This window comes from Panthera leo, chromosome A2 (assembly GCF_018350215.1).
Source record: "Panthera leo isolate Ple1 chromosome A2, P.leo_Ple1_pat1.1, whole genome shotgun sequence".
Taxonomy (NCBI): domain Eukaryota; kingdom Metazoa; phylum Chordata; class Mammalia; order Carnivora; family Felidae; genus Panthera; species Panthera leo.
The window spans coordinates 23,629,951-23,646,831 of NC_056680.1; the positions used below are offsets into that span (position 1 = coordinate 23,629,951).

The 16,881-nt window shown below is 42.1% G+C and overlaps 1 protein-coding gene across 1 annotated transcript in view; it reads right to left on the minus strand.

The window, feature by feature from the left end:
- Positions 1 to 1,784: 1,784 nt before the first annotated feature.
- ERC2 (ELKS/RAB6-interacting/CAST family member 2) overlaps positions 1,785 to 16,881 on the minus strand; it is a 792,499-nt gene continuing 777,402 nt past the window's right edge. The window contains exon 18 of the mRNA XM_042929693.1: positions 1,785 to 2,152. The gene's annotated coding sequence lies outside the window, so the exon portion shown is untranslated. The remainder of the gene's footprint in view (positions 2,153 to 16,881) is intronic.

The window sequence follows — 16,881 nt, forward strand, 5'->3', positions numbered from 1 at the left end:
TCTGCCAAGCTGTCTAATGAATTTATGCCTTGTGCCCCAAATTGATTACAAGTTCCTGGCTGACAGGGCTATAGGTATTCTCCTATAAATGCCCTCACCTCACATACTCACAGAAGTTTTAAACCAATACTTCTCAAACTTCTGTGTGCAGCAGAATCACCAGGAAGCCCATTCAAACCCAGCTTGCTGGACCCCACCTGCAGAGTTTCTGATTCAGCAGTTCTGGGCGGGGCCTGAGAATCTGCATTTCTAACAAGTTCCCAGGTGATAGATGCCAGAAAGCAGGTTGCTGGTCCAGGCAGGGTGCTTAGACAGACGGTGCTTAAACCTATTTGTTGAATAAATCAGTCGATGAACGGCCATGAAAACATTTTTCAAACAAAACAACAGAAATAATCAGTGGTTTGAGTCTGACCTCAAATGGCAACCATTTATTCTAATTTGTCTTTTTCTGTTCTTAAGTTATTCCCTGCACCATGTTATGCAATGATAACCAGAGAACTAAGCCCTGTGTGCAGAAGTATTTTGAAAGGACATAAATCATTGTGATTAGACAAGATGAGACACTTCAGAGACCACGTCACCAAGCTTAATTGCAAATCAAATGTCATTCCAAAAAAAATTTTTTTTTTTTTACAAAAGTATGTGATTTATTTGTGTAGGCAGTAATTATCTGCCTCAATCCAGAAAAGGATGTGAGGTAGTGAGGCATCTGAGGCAAAACTGAAAATGAAGCTGAACTCTTCCTTGGAATTCAGGCATAAAGCTCACCATGGCCCATCCCCATCTAATTCAAAGAACACAACATTGCTGAACACACCTACTATAAGAAGAGGTTCTTCCTACTCTCTCTCTTTTTTTTTAATTTTTATACGTTTATTTATTTTTTGATAGAGAGAGACAGAGCACAAGTGGGGGAGGGGCAGAGAGACAGAGACACAGAATCCAAAGCAGATTCCAGGCTCTGAGCTGTCAGCACAGAGCCCGATGCGGGGCTCAACCTCACAAACCATGAGATCATGACCTGAGCCGAAGTCGGATGCTTAACTGACTAAGCTGCCCACGTGCCCCTTCCCACTCTCTTTCTTGAAGGAACCCCCAAAGATTCCAATTGAGGTGCTTATTATGATAAAGCAGAAATGCAACTGAAGAACAAAAACGAGATAGAGACTCAGAACCAAAGGATAGAGAGTATGCTTTAGATCGAGGGAAGTTGGCACAGACCACTGTGCAAGAAGCACCCCTGCGGCTCTGAGGGTTTACTCTTTCCTGCCACATGTGAGCCATGGTTTTCCACATGCAAATGTACATCCACCCAGAAATTGTTATCATGGCCCAACCCACAACAGGCAGTCCAACCTTGGGGGCTTAGGGGTTTAGTAGGAAGCCTTTTTGCCCGAGGCCTATAAAGTCAGAGGTTCACGTTCTGCTTAGGGAAAAAGCTGGTTAGACACACCCCCGGGGCTGTGTAAGGCCATACTTAAACACTGGGGGTGGTCTCAAGGCCAGCTCATTTCTTTGGTAGTTATTCAGGATCTCATGGTCTAAGGTGGAGTTGGGGGAGGATTCAAAACATCAAAAGCCAGAGCATCAAAACAAGAAAGGCTGTTGAAAATCACAGGCCTTGAAAAGCAACTGATAAATATAATAGTCATGAAAATAAGGAACCAATGAATGAACCGTACTCTCTGTCCACATAGCAAGACACAAACAACATGAGACCGATAACAAGAATTTACATCATGTGGATGATGAACCTTGATCTTTGTTCTATGCTGGGGTAATCATGGAATGGTCTGGCTGTGAATTAAATACAAAATCAGCAACCTCTACACTCTAGCAAAAAATAAAGTATGCGTGAGCCCCCAATTCCAAGGTCACTGCACAGGTTTCTCTTTGAAACCCAGCTTCCCATGGTATTTGCAGTTACCCACCTCCAAAAGGGTAAAAGTAAACATTGGACCTGCTCTGGTGTTATACTGCCACCGGATCCTCCCCGCTGTCTCCCTCCTCCTCTTCTTCTTTACAGACAGGTAAAGTTGGATCTCTTGAAGGAACTGGGGGCTCCCACTCTAGGCAAAGGTTGGACAGGTGATCAATGTACAGCATGAGATTTGACTGTGCCTCCGTGCCTCCGACAGAGCTGGATCATCTGGGGCAATGAAAATTATAAGCAACAAGAAAGCGGTATTAACAGCAAGGGTAGGGAAGCCCAGGCAGCACATACCACAATTCCCTAGGACACTCAGCAACCATTCCTTTCTCATTCGGTCATTCTGAACACACTCGTGGAGCATTGTGCCAGGCTCTGGGGATGTAGCAGTGACAAATATAAACAAGCCCTGCCCTCATGGAGCTTTTGGGTTGTCAGGACAATGAGACAAGCAATTAAAGGACAGTGGATAAAGGAACCTAGAGGGTGTCATGGAGCATAAAGCAAAGGCAGCCAACCCAGACTTGGGGTGAGTGGTCATGGAAGGCTTCCTCGAAGACGTGACATTTAACACTGAGCCTAGAGGAGGCATGGAGTTAGCCAGATAAGACTAGGGGTGGCAGCATGTGCAAGATTCTGCGATGAGAGAGCATGGCTGATCTGAGGGGCTGCTCTCATCACAAGGTGCTCCCCCAAACCCCACAATCCAGTCATGCTTTGGCCTCTTCTGGTGGGATCTCAGGAAAGAACTTAGAAAATAGTTTGTTCTATAAGAAGATAGAAAAAACAAACCAATAATACAGAGTTGAACTGCTCTAGAATAGACCCAGTTGCAGCAATCTGTTTTCTGCACACCAGCATCACAGGTAAGTGAGATACTTACTCAGGATTGTCAAAACTCAACACTGGGCAGAAATCTGGCATCATCAAAGTGAGAGCCCCAAGGCTTCTTCCCTCAGGCTCTCTCACTTTGCCCTTTCCTTTCCTCCAAGTTCCTGGGAAATCACAAAGGGAACATTTTGCTCCTCTTACCCTTGATGTTTTGATGTCAAAAAGGCTGCCATAGAAATGATACCTCCTACTTGCCTAATGCAACTAAGGAAAACCAGATAGCTCCTGAAGTCAATCTTGCCACCAGGCTCCATGCAGGAAAACAAAACAAAACAAACAAACAAACAAACAAAAACCCTGTGAAAATCCTAGTAGCTTGAGTGTTGCCCAGGGTTCTAGCCACATTTGCATTATGAAAGAGACCATTGTAGGGGATGGTTTAAGAAATGGCAATAAGCACATGGCCATTTTACCAAAACGTACCAAGCCCAGTCCAAAGTAGCTTTCCTTTACATTTTCATATTAGCATACAATTCAAGTCCTGCAAACAACATCCCTGACTGAACACGAAAAGAACAAAACCCTCACTTCTAAAAAGGAGAGCAAGCAGCTATTTTAGAGACAAAGAAAGGATGTCTTTTTAATCTATGACAACACAAATTTGTTTAGATTTTCCCTCCACTAAGTAAGTAAGCAATTAGGTTTTTTCCAATAAAAATATCCCTGTGCATGTGCAAACACCAGAGGCAATCATATAATTACCCTGCCCAATCACATTCAATTGCTGACAGTTGAGTTCCCACTGCTCATTAACTTCAGATCGCAATGAGGTCTTTACGGAAGCCCTTTTCCCGTCTCTTTACAAAGGTTCCTATGATGCCGTGAGCAGCCCTAGCACTACCTCATGCGGGATAATCATCCCAAAATGGCCAGGGCCAAGGCCAGCCTACTCTGACTTCCCTCTGAAAAAATAAAAAGAGAAATTTGAAGAAACACTAGCTTGAACACCCTTGCTTCATTTGGGGATCTCACTTCTAAATATAATAGTAACCTTTCACCCCCACACTTTAAGTGCCATAATTATATAATTAAAACCAATTATGTCATTTAACAGAGAGACTTTTTCAAGATCCACAGCAAGCCAATTACCTCAATCATTGACCTCAGAAGATTTCCCACACTGACCTGCAACAATGAGGATTGGGATAAATTTAGACACTGGCTTCCGAAGGCTGGCATGGACTTGCTGGGTGGGTTGTAGCTGGTCTTCTTCTAGACTCTAGAAGGTGAACTGAATCCATTTGACTCTAACACCACCACCACTACTTGTTTGCACAACCTTTCCAATATTACAAGGTTGATTTTTCACCACCACCCTGATATTAGTATTATTTCCATGTTGTGGATGAGATAAAGGAAGCAAGGAGAGTTATGGAATTATCTCAAGTGATGCAGCTAGTTAATGGCAAAGACAGGTCATTAAAGGCAAGGACCTGAGGCTTCCACCTCTGAATCCAAAGCCTCTTCATAGCAAATAGTGTGTGTGTGTGTGTGTGTGTGTGTGTGTGTGTGTGTGTGTGTTTATTCTCCTGGACATCCATTCCTCCTATTTTGATTATCTTACCCAATTTCCCTTTGACACAACACATCTACCCACATCTGGCTCACATGCATCACACTAGACTCACCCCCAGCTCAGGAGTGTGCTATGACCTTGGCCTCAGACAACTGGCTCCTAGAATTTCCCTAGCCACTTCATTGCTCACGGATGAGCATGTGACCCAATAAAAGCCAATGAGACATACTGAGGCTTTGCTGAGGATCTTGGGAAAGAGATTCTTCCTATCTGGGCTTGCATATGGGAGGAGGAAGCATCCGGCAGTTGAGCAGCCATCTAGCTACTACCGAAGGAGTGAGGAAGAATGGAGCTAAGAGATGTAGAGAGAGAAACTGGGTCCAAGGAAATATCTCTGGAATCCCTTCAGGTTGAGAATAGTGGCATGTAGAACATGGGGTCGTTCAATGGCATATTAGAGAAAATATGGAGAGCGCCACCACCTACAGCTTGGGTAGGCTTGATTACAAGGATGGAATTAATTGACCGTGGCCCTGAGCAGCAGTTCTGCCTCCTGCTCACAACACAGTTAAATGCCTCCTAGTTTTGAGTTATTTAAAGAACATACCATTTTATGGGCAGGAGGAAGCACTTTAATCTGCAAAATGATTTTTATCACAATCTAAACATCCTTGTAACTTTTTGGTCCTCTGCTTTGGTCTGAGTTGTCTCTCCTTGGAGCTGAGACAGCTGTTGGAGCCGAGAAGACCTGCCTTGACCTTGCACTTTGCCCTGCTCAGTGGTACCCTTGTACTTTCCAATTTCTGGATCTGTGTGGGATGTAAGAACTTAGGACACTTGCACTCATGATAATGGAGAATTTTCTTTCTTTCTTTTTTTTCCTTCTCTTTTCCCAGGCCTTGAGGAAAAAGAAAAAAAGAGTGAGAATTCCTTTAATGCAGGATTTTCTACTTTGGCACTGTTGAAATTTGGGGGCAGATAACTCTTTGTTGTTAGGACTGCATTATATGTTATAGGATGTGAAGAATTGTCCTCTGGCCTCTACCCACTAGATGCCAGTAGCACCTCCCTCCCCAAGTTGGGACAACCAGAAATGTCTCTTGACATTGTCAGACATCTAAGGGTATGGGCCAAGATTACCTTCAGCTGAGAACCACTGCTTTAATATATCATTTGAGGTATTTATTGGATTTTCCTCACAGCCTCTTTGAAAACATAATTCCTTGTAGCATTATGATGTCTTCTACTTAAAGTGTGAGGACGCTTTAGAGTCCTAGAACACTCCTAGAACTTTCCAAGAGCCATGTAAACAATCTGCTAGGCAGCACTGACTAAATAAAAAGACCAAAGACAGCAATACCCACTGCTATCAGGGCCATGAAGCCACAGGAGACTCACTGACCCATTAAGGACCAGGGTGGGGAAAACTGTATCAGATAGAAATTATTTTACCTGAAGACAACAAAGAGGAAAAAAACATGGAGGAGAAAATTAGAAATGAAGAACAAGCATCTATACAATGAGTTCCAACATGAGAATTTGGCTTCTCATTTCCACAGGAAGGAAAATGAAATCTTAAGATTGTTACTGGGTTTCCTGGATTCAGGTTCAACCAAAAAGGTTGAGGAGGCTGGGCTGAAACAGAAATTATCCCTCCAACAAAGACCTAACACTCACTCTTCAGAGAAAAAGCCCAAGATGGTGAAGTCTTACTTATTTGGACAAATGTGGTCAAAGCCATTTAAAATAAGAAAAATTGATGGATTCATAGAATTATTTATTTATTTGCTTGTTTATGTATCTATATTTATAATTATTAATTTTTAAGTTTACTTATTTATTTTGAGAGAGAGAGAGAGAGCACAATCAGGGGAGGGTCAGAGAGGGGGACAGAGAGAATCCCAAGCAGGCTCTGCAAACTGTGAGATCATGACCTGAGCCAAAACCAAGAGTCAGGCACTCAACCAACCGAGCCATCCAGGCCTCCCCATAGAATATTTTTTAAAGGAAATGCACTTATTTATGTTCCTTGAAATGCCAGCAGTAACTAAGAATAGACTGGCAGAGGTCCTTCCTTCAGGATTAATTTGAATGAGAAGATAGAACTCATTTAATTAGCATATCAATTGTTAAGCCTCAAAGAAGGGCTTTGAATTGGTTTGTGAGCTAAAGGGTTGTGTCTTCACACAGGCAGCTCTAGCTGAGGCCAGCCCAGGATTCCACCATAATGGGGTTCCAATGAGGTTTTGCTTCAAGGCATAGACTTATGTGTACCTTAAAGTACTGACTTCTGTCAGAACCAGGTTGGTTTATGTGTGATGGCTGGCCTTTGTTGGGGCTTTGTTGGGTGAAAATGTTTGTATTCTAGCAATTTCTCCCACTGGAAGTTTTAATGTCTTGGGAGATACAGAAGTGTATCAAGGGAGTTCAAGTTTATTAGAGCTGCGACACCCCTGCTTCCTCAGTTCCCAGGCAACCTCCCCATCCAGCAATCACCATGTTCCAGCTGCCCCATTCTTCTGGCCCCCCTCATTCTCCAACTGCCCTCACTTCTTTCCTGTACTCAGTGAAATCTGATGGCAAAGGTATGACCACTTCTCAAATGGAGAAAGAGCAAGAATAAAGGAGTCTCCAGGAGCCTTGGCCCTCTTCTCATTGTGCTTTTAGGCTTATTGTTTTTTTGCTTTGATAAAAGAAGTAGAATAAACAATAATAGAAAAATACAAGTATTTGTCTGGAGGTTCTAGCAGAGGTGCACAGAGACTCTTACAAGCTGTATAAAAAACTGTCCTGGGGTGCCTAGGTGTTTTAGTCGGTTAAATGTCCAACTCTTGATTTTGGCTCAGGTCATGATCTCACAGTTTGTGAGTTCAAGCCCTGCAGTTGGTTCCACACTGCTGACAGTGTGGAGCCTGCTTGGGATTCTCTCTCTGCCCCTTCCCCACTTGCTGTCTCTAAATACATAAACAAACAAACAAACAAACAAACTGAAAGAAAGAAAGAAAGAAAGAAAGAAAGAAAAAGAAAGAAAAAGAGAAAGAAAGAAAGAAAGAAAGAAAGAAAGAAAGAACTGTCCTTTATAAAATTTAATCATTAAATCTGCAGGAACTAGTCCTCAACTCTTGATATATAAAGAATGAATTTCTCAGGGCATACTCTTCCTGTGTATAAGTATACCCAAGTATACTCAAGTATACCCAACACTCTACATATAACCTAAGACAAGTTCTGCCCTCTCCATGTCCTTCTCAGCATGAAGTATGAAGGAGACAGTCTCACTGGGGTGGCAGGTGTCACCCTCAGAGCCAATGACTGAGCAAGACTTCCAAGAGCAGCAAATCCTTGCTTTAGCCAGGGCTGAAACTTACTCCAAAGGTCAAGAAAAGGATCTTAACATTGTTCAGAAAACAGGTTAAGGTAGGAATTGACCCTCAGTAGATCTAGACATTTTATGCAAAATTTGGTTTGGGCACTTCCATACTTTATTGAGAGGAGTAGATTTATGGTTTTTATCACATTCTTAAATTAGTCTGAAACTCAGAATGAAAAATTAAACAACGTTGTTATAAAGCCATCCCTTATTTGTTTAAAAAGTTATCTATGGTATAATTTACATAGCATCCAAGTTCATCCATTTTCAGTGTCAAGTTCAATGATTTTGAGTAAATGTATAGAGTTGGGCAACCATCACCACAAACCAGTTTTAGAACATTTCCATCACCTCAGACAGATCCTATGCTTGTTTATGGTGAATTTCCCTTAACGTCTATAACAAAAGTTCTGGAGTTGAAAGAAGGCTCTTCGCTTATCTGCAGAGCTAATCCATTTCTCCCACCTCAGGAGCTCTTCTAAAGAGCTAACTAGTGTAACTAGGTAGGCTGTATTTTTAAGTGTGAATTCTGACAACTCTAATCCAGGACCCAAGCGGAATTAAGCAAGTGAATCAATGTTCATATCTGGAAATAAATGTACTTTTCTGGCACACTATAAATAAACATGCACTATTTTATCAACTTGGAACCATCTTGGTTCAAAGATGGCTAAAACCTAGTCCCAGTTAGAATCCAGGCTGAAAATTAAGGCTACAGAAATACCCTAAAGAATTCAGGACCCAAATATACACAGTCACAACATTTTACATTTGGAGGAGTGGGCAGATTCTGTGATGATGCTCATGGACGTTTCAAAAGTCCATGAATGCCAGAAGAGCATGGGCACGGCACGTTAAAGCCATCCTAAAGTGTTAGTTGTGCTTTGATTTTCTTTTCCTCCCACTTGTGCGAGAAGGGGGAAAGTGGGGTGATAACAAATGATCTGGTTAGGGCAACAAGACATGGCTAGGCTGCTCTCAGACAACAGTGGTGAGAATTGTATCAACTCTCTGAACTCCATCAACTCAAGGTTCATTGTCAGTAAGATGGACAGATTGGCCTGACAGTTTTCACGTTATGTTCCACAGATCTGACAGGTATCTGAGAAGGCGCTCTTAGATCCTGGAGTACTGTATAAGATCTCGTTATCTTAAGACATATTTTAAAACCACTGGGCTAGGGGCGTCTGGGTGGCTCAGTCAGTTAAACGTCCGACTTCGATGCAGGTCATGATCTTGAGGTTTGTGAGTTAGAGCCACGCATTGGGCTCTGTGCTGACAGCTCAGAGCCTGGAGCCTGCTTCAGATTCTGTGTCTCCCTCTCTCTCTCTGTCCCTCCCCTGCTCTCTCTCTCTCAAAAATATATAAACATTAAAAAAAACAAAAACAAACAAAAAAACACTGGGCTGCGTGGTCACCAAAGTGACCAAGGTTCTAAGTCATCTGATTATCTGATTCTAGAATCTATAGAGTAGAGGTCAGGAGACAGTTAAGGAAGATCTGGGAATTGTTTCTCTTTGAGTCCCAGGGGAAAAGGCAGTTGGCAGGTTTAAGAGAGAAAGCCATCCTGGCCCTACCACTCCTCAGTTCTGCAACCTGTTTCTCCTCCTTTGTGCTTCTCTCCCTTCCTTCACATGGAAAATTCAGAAACTGCCCAGTTCTCCTTTGGTAAAATAAAAAAAAAACAACTTTTTTTTCTCAATTACATGAACTTAATTTAATCCATTTTCCTTTGGGTAACGGAGATACCCAACAATCTACTGTATCATTTATAAGGCCACTAACTATAATGGTAGCTCAAATGGAAAAAGGACATGTGTGCCTAGTTCTATGATTTAGAGATAGTATCTTTTCTTGTGCCTTAGAGTACCTACAAAATATTATCACCCCCATTTTTCAGAAGAGAAGACGGAGGGAAAAAAGTTAATTGTGACTTACACAATTCACCAAGCTAGCCAACAATAAAAAAGGATTTCAAGTTCCAACGCCTACACTCGTGGCCACTTTACTATGTTAAAGAAAATTAGATAACCTATGACTTAAAAAAAAAATACAGACTTTACTCATTTATTTTCTCTCAAAAGCACTCTGCCACTTTAAGGAAGCTTACTATTACGCCCAATGATATGAAGCATAAAACTGTTTTGAATGTTTATTTCATCTCTACTGACATCTACCAAGCAGATCTACCATGTGCATATTTATCATCTCAAAGGGGAATACATTATTTGGTTTTGGGGTTTTATCTTCTCCATCCTCTGTCCCTGAAACAGCACAAGAAATGTGTACACTCTGTTCTTATTTGTTGTCATAAGATACTAGCAGCATGCTGGGAAATAATGTTCCACACTTTGTGTTAAGACTTTTCTTTTTTAAACAGAGCTTGTGTAAATCACAGACAAAGTTGACAAATTTCACGGCTTAGTCATGGCTAGCATATCAGATTTCATGCTTTGACAGAGATTAACAAGAAAATCATATTAGAGTTACAACTATTAGTAGATTCTTAGATATTTGGTAAAGACACTCCAAGCTCTCCAAACTGCATTGCCCCCTGCCCGCCACTGCCATTGCCGTCCTGGGGACCCCGGGACGCAGAGCACCCACGACTCCGGGGATCCTTGAGCACTCCGCAGAGTCACCTCCTGGCTACAGCAGGGGTGAGCTGGTGCCTCATGGGCTCCAGGGAAAGGTCTAGCATCATATAATAAAGCAAGGTTTAGCAGTTATGACCCAATAGGGAGAAAAAAACACATGCACTCTACCCTAACATCGCACGCGCTAAGGAGAGGATTCAATGATCATAGTTGTTGAAACTAAGATATTTTAGGTAAAAAATTCAGTTTTCACATCTTTATGAGGAGGCAATTCAGCAGAGGCCTTGTTAAAAGTGGTGGCCTGCAAGCAGAGACTTCAAAAAGCCTGCTGCCTGCAGAGCCATTTGGCCCGAGGGCTCTGCATATCCTCTTTCGGGTAAGAGCTTACTAGCTTGTCAACTCTGCATAAAAGACAGCCAATTTGTCAGCCATTTGCTTTAATTCTCTTTCCTAGTCTTCCTAACGATAAACTCCATACACCTTCTGGTCTTCAATATCATGTATCCGACTGGAGGATGGAAATTCACTGGAGCCTCAGTCCGGTTTCCTTCCCAGGCGATCCTCCTGGGTCTTATAGGATGTCCTTAATCAGAACCACATCACTCAGCTAGAGGAAGTCCTTGCACAGACGCTGGCAAGACACTAGGGCAAATTAGTTTCAGAACACGGAAGGTCAGATTGGGAATAAAAGCTGCAGTCATCTATTGTGTTTTCTTTAGTTGAGAAAATTAAGGCAGGGTGCCTGACTCTTAAGAAACAAAGATCTGGATAAGCAGTAGCCACTTAGGAAAGGAGTTCCTTTGACTGCTGACAACAATAGTCAGCTGTGGGAATGGAAAGTCCTCAAATATTCCAGGTATTCTGAACATGAGCAAGAATTTTCTCACTTTCTCCACATAAGTTTTTATATGTCAACAGCACCCTAGACTGGTAAAATAACAATAGCTAAGTAAGGTATTACAAGTTTGGCCAAAAAATAATTGCCAACTAGGGGTGTGTATGTGTTTGTGTGTGTACACATCTGTACATCTATTACACATATTCTGTGCGTGTTAGAGAAATAAAGCTTACTTTAATAATAATGACAATAATAATAGCCACCATTTATTGTGCTCTTACGTGACAAGCATATGGTAATAGGCACTTTTCATGAATTATTTCATTTACTCTCTCAACAAATTAGCATGGTAGAGATTATCTTTGTCCCTAATTTACAGATTAAGAAAAACAAAAATAGAAACAAAACACTGAGATCAGAAGGGATTCCTGCCACAAGTTTAGTCATAGAGCCCTAAGTTGATCCCATGGGTGCTTGACTCCTGTGTTTTTAACCACCAAGGTGTGCTCAGCCCTGCAAATTCCCCTCACTTCCATGGAGATGAGTGCCCAAGCTGACTCTGAAAACAAAGTACAAATTTCCTGGGAAGCAGGGATGGGGGCAGTATTACTTCACCAGCACACAAGTGTGAGAGTTCTTCCAGAAAGGCTGGGCAGATGGAGGGAGGGGTGCGAGAAGAGGGAGAAGCTGTTGCAGAAATCTAAGACCTACTTCTCCACAATCTTGCCCAGGACCAGCCTGCCTGGGGAGGGGAGGCCCAGAGAACCAGAAGGACCAGGAGGCTTAATGGAAATCTGTCCCTCATCCAATTTCAAACTGGTAGCCTTCCCTCATCATGAATGGGTTTGCCCTGGAGATTTGGGGCAAGAAGCATTTCCAGTGTGCTTCTACCTTAACTAACACCACAGGGGCAGCTAACAATTACAAAAGGAATGAATTTTTTCATCAAACGTCCTTCCATAAAACCATTTCCCAGGAAATGTAACACAGCATGGAGCTAGCCGACTGCAATTTTCCACCAACAATGAGCATCGTGGGGCACAGGTACTATATTTAAACGATTTTCCTCCAGCTTTTTGGCAAGGCTCTCTCTCAAGGAGACTTAGTTGGGCCGAGGTCTCATTCCCCTCCGGCCAGCAGGATTGGAATGTTTAATACGACCCTGTCTCTTCAACACCCATGTGTAAAATGCCAATAAACAAGCCGGCAAAGACCTGCAGGTCTAATTGCCTTTTAACTCCGCCAAGATGATAAACTCCCAGAGCAAGGAAGGAAAGACTCCCAGGGATTTAACAAGTTTATCTGCCTGCCACTTGAACATTTTCTGTCTGCCTACACTTCAGTGAATTCACCAATAAAAGGATAAAAGGCCCCGAACCTCAGACTCCTCAATGGCCAAGAAGCTCCAGATTCAAAACGTATGCCCAGCAAAAATCAGCCAGTTAACTGAATTTTGTTTTATGTGTTTGTAAGATCTGGAGTAAGGAAAGTGGGACCTCTCGCCCATTTCTAGCACTGGTCATTTCCCTAATTTTATTGATCAAGGCCTCCAAATCTTCACCTGCAGCAAAGAAAACTGTCCTCACAGGGAAACTGGGAAAGAGGACTCTTTCAGAAACTTTGTACATTCAAGTTAAGGGACTGTACCCGCAGGGTAAAAGCCAGATGAGCATCATCGTGTCACTTCTACAAGCATGCTTTTCTTCTCTCCCTCCGTGCCCTGACTTTCAAGTTTAGCATTTTAGCTGTTTTTCTTGGTTTGCGCCCTACCACCCAGAGGAAAAGTTCTGAGAACTCTGTACCAATTAGAGTTAAATTGGAAAAGCAAAGTAAAACAAAACCAAAAGACTTGGGTGGGGGGTTGTACAGCAAGGTGGTCCCATTCAAGACATAAAAGTAGGGTGAGGGGCACCTCAGTCAGTGGAGCATGTGACTTGATCTTGGGGTTGTGAGTTTGAGCCCCATGTTGGGTGTAGAGATTACTTAAAAAAAATCTTAAAAAATTAAAAGTAGGGTGAATGGACATTGCCTAAGAGGTTACTTCACAATATGTATCCATGCAGATGTGGACCTTCCCTTTTAGGAATTTATTAAAAAAAATTATTGGACACATGCATAAAGGTAAAACCCAAAGTGCTACATCATTCTAATAGGAAACATTTAAAAAGCGCTAAGTGTTCATCGTTAAGGACTAGGTAAATAACACAAAATTCTATCATTAAAATGATGCTGTAGGTATATATCCATTAATGTGGAAACGTGTTCGACACACAATGTTAAGTTCAAAAAGCAAGTTATAAAAAAAAGTTTACAATATGATTTCTTTCTTCTTTTTTTAAGAGGCTAGATACAGAAAAAAAGACTGGGAAGACACATTATGTCACCAAAATGTTAGTATTTCTGGACGATGGAATTCTTTTGCAAAGACTTCTGAATTATTTGAAATCTTTAATAATAAAAAGGCATTGCCTTTAAAATCAGTTTTAAAGCACTGAAGCCAAACAATAAAACATCCCACTACCAGCACCACTGGATCAATAGGAAGACAATCACATCTGAAATAACTTACGGGAAGATCCAGCTTTCCCTCCTCAAGGAGATATGAGTAAAGAACATTAAAGGATTTGGTCTTGATTTATCGGCACATATAATTGTTGTTCAAGTGTATTCTCCAACGAGATGCAAATGAATGGCAAACCACAAGTGGGCTCCAACCCCCAGAGGGCCTATTTCCCAGGGGGCCCACGCTTGTCTCGTCAGCGTACAAACACTGAGAGCGCCTCTATTATGCTGACCCGTTCCACTCAATAAAACAAGAGGAGCTCTAGTGTAGGTGCTTGCCAAATGAAAAATCTGAAGCACTATTTTTCTATTAAAATCTCATCCATGTTTTTCCTATTGGAACCTGGAAACTGGACAAATTCTGAAGGAATCCAAAGGAATTTCTTTAGAAAAGAATTCTGTTAACACCAAAAGCTCCCCAAGCACTACACCAAGCAAATGCTAGGTTGCATTATGCTGAAACGTAAAAGCAGGGGTTCAAACCCAAAATGATGTGTCCTTCGCACCAGGCTTTGTGTATATCAGAGCTTATGCGTTTGTACACTTATCCTCGTACGTTTCTGCACCTCCCTCCTTCATAATTTCATAATCAGTTCCAGATTTCCTATTTCTTCCACATTGTAAAGCATGGAATTTTGGATCTGGAAGATGCAAGGTTTAAAGGTATAGAAGTACAGTGGAAAGTATGATAAAAATAAAACTAAAATTGAAGTTTTGTTTCATACCCACTGAGAAGTAAGGAATTGAGTGTATGTCTCAGGGTCCATTTGACCCCTCAGAAACAGAACATGCACATGTGCAAGAATTTCACGTGCAAAATGGACCCTTTGGTTGGGACCCTTTGGATGGAGGAAGCTCTGGGAAGCAAAAAGGGTTTGTCCATGCTATAATACATCAGTGACAGGTAAGACTGCCAAAGCACTGTAATGCCACTCTCGAAATTCAGAACTCTGTCCCTGGCAGCCAAAAGACCAGGTTAATCTAGGATAAACTTCATCTCTGGAGTTCAAAGACAACTGGCCTCTCTATGGGTTTCAATTGGAGGCTTCTTGAAGGATCGTTCTCAAATTCATTAAAGAATTTTCACTGACTTCACAGACTTTGGCATTAAATAGATAACTTGAGCTCTTCATTGCCCAGCAAAATGACTGTTCACCTTTGAAGCTCTGCAAATTGGGATTAAGTTGGCTGTTTACCTTTTACCTCAAAGATGACTCCTCCACTCCATTGATCACTGAGTCCAGGGCAATCACCTGGTTGATCAATGATATCAAATTTATCTCTATAATGTGTCTTTTTAAAAACACACATCCTCTCATGGGATGGTTTTGTTATGATTTTTGCTTCACATGTAATAGGACTGCTTGATATCAATGCTTTCTCTTCATAGAAAACTTCAGGAAATACATTATGTTTTAAAACGCAAGTTTAATTTTCAACTAACTTGAACGATCCGTGGAATTTTTAGATGCATGCATTCATTTTAGAATTCTGCCTTGAATTTCACCTACTCAAATGCCGTAGAGGCCGAGGCATCTCATCAGATCCTGGTGTGCTCTTTGGTGCGGCATTTACTTGCTTTTCACAATGACTCTGCACATTCCAAAGAGGGCTCAGCATAAACACATACACCAACCAGCCTTCAGCTTACACCCTCTAACTCCACCGTCTGCTTCCTGCACACCCCATAATCTAAAACATCTCTTCTTCGCAGGTATATGGTCTTGGATTTGTCACGGTGAACGCGAGACTTTACAAGGCCAATAAAATGACAGCTGCACAGAGGGGACGGGGTGGCTTTTTACCGACTCTGAAACACCACTGCCTTTAACTCCCAGGGATCAGGAACTTGAAAGCAGTCTGATTCACTTAGCTCTGTGTTTGTCATAAAGTTAAGGCTAATCAGATTTCCCCCAACTTGCAGCCCTATCTTAAATCCCCAAGCTTCTCCTATGCAAACTTAACTGATGGAAGATGTGATTATGCCTTCTCAGGTCATAAATTCTAGATATTTATAACATAACTGTTGTCATTTAGGTCAATTAAGATGCTTTTACTGGCTCAGAGCAACTACCTATGGGGCTTGTCCAATACCCTGACAGTGGTTTATGACCCTTAGGGTGATTTTATCTCATAGGGATATGAAAGATGGCTGCATGTGAAAATGGTCAGGAGGCTCTTGAAGAATTTTCCCCATACTGTGATCATGCCGATTTCCACCCTGTTCCTGGAAGCTCAGACCCCTTCCTTATCCATAAAGACCACTCTCTGACTCTAAAACTTCCCCTACAGTTGGCTTCTTTGATCACCTTTTCTCTCCCAAAGACCAGAGAGGGAGATAACACCTCCTGAGACACTCTATGATAAAACTCCCAAGTGGTGGGCTGGCCAAACACCCCTCTGGGAAATGCCAGACTTCCACATACATAAAATGTCCCTGAAGACTAGTGTGTTTGACTTTTCACATGGGGCCAACTGCTCCTTCATGAAAGGCAGGATAGAGTGGCAACAAAGAAAGAATGGAATATATTTGGGGATTTCATGTAGATAGGTTTCAGCTTCTCCCTCTCCACACTGAAATATCACTCATCTTCCCTTGGGGCTTCTATTTTCAACAAGGCCTCTGGGTACCCACTATATTTCAGGCACTGTGCTAGGTGATGCGGAGATCAAGAAACTCTGAGGCTGGAGACACCAGTACATTAATAATTATAATACAAAGTGTTAACAGGTCATGCACAGCAAATTCTAGGAAGCAGTGAGAAGTGGCATTTCCACTTTTGTAGGGGAGGGAGATGGTCAGGGAAGGTTCCTTGGGGAAAAGAATTCCTTGTCTGAAGCTTAGAAATGTAGGGAGACAGCTAGACCAAATGGGGGAGAAGGAAGAGCCTTACCAGCAAGGAGAGCAGCAGCCAAGACATGGATTTGAGGAGGGCAGAGGATGTGCGAGAACGCCAAGTGGGTCAGCGTTCCAGAGCATCACGTGCCCAATGGGCAGTAGTGAGAGCCGAGACTAGGAGGCATAACCAGGACAAGACACTGTGGGGTTTGTACTAGCATCACATAGGATCACCGTTCTTGTTCAAAGGAGACCTGATAAAATGGCTCCCTTTTCCCAAAACCAGCTAGAAGTAGTTGAGTGAGAATGATTTCTTTTTCTTACCCAAATCTATG